Here is a 661-nt window from a genome sequence, read left to right on the forward strand (position 1 = left end):
GATGTTTGCTTGGATGACTGGTGGGTAATACGAAGAGATCTGTGAATGCATGGGAAAATGGCAAAGTACAAGTCATAAATTCGTAAACACTTTAAAATATCTAAGTGTTTACGCCCGAAGATGCTCCCTAGGAAAGTGTTTACGCCCTAACATCACATCCCTAAGTAGTTTACGCCTCTAAGGTGGTCCACCAATGTGTTTACGCCCTAAGATACCTCCTAGCATGGTGTTTACGCCCAAGGGGGTTCTACTAAGGTGTGTTTACGCCCTAGGATACTTCCTAGCATGGTGTTTACGCCCAAGATGCTTCCATTTCATGTGTTTACGCCCAAGGGGGTCCATTAAGGGGTGTTTACGCCCTAGCATGGCCCAATGAAAAGGGTTTGTGGTTTTAGATGGTATCCTTAAGTGTATTTATGTTTTGGATGATTTTTACAAAGGTGTATATGTTTCTTGTGTTTATAAAGTTCAAAATGATGGCCTTAAAGTTCAAGCATTCAAGGATGCAACATAACACAAGTTCTTGTATCTATATCATGTGATTCTTAATCAAAACCATTTTTCTGGTTTTTACCGTGATAAACTTGTTTACTTACAAGAGGTTACCTTGTATGTGGCTTCCAAAGTGTACCTTTCATGTGCAAGCACCTATGCGCTTTTA

This window comes from Lactuca virosa, chromosome 2 (genome assembly GCF_052849685.1).
Source record: "Lactuca virosa cultivar CGN04683 chromosome 2, Lactuca_virosa_CGN04683_v6, whole genome shotgun sequence".
NCBI lineage: Eukaryota > Viridiplantae > Streptophyta > Magnoliopsida > Asterales > Asteraceae > Lactuca > Lactuca virosa.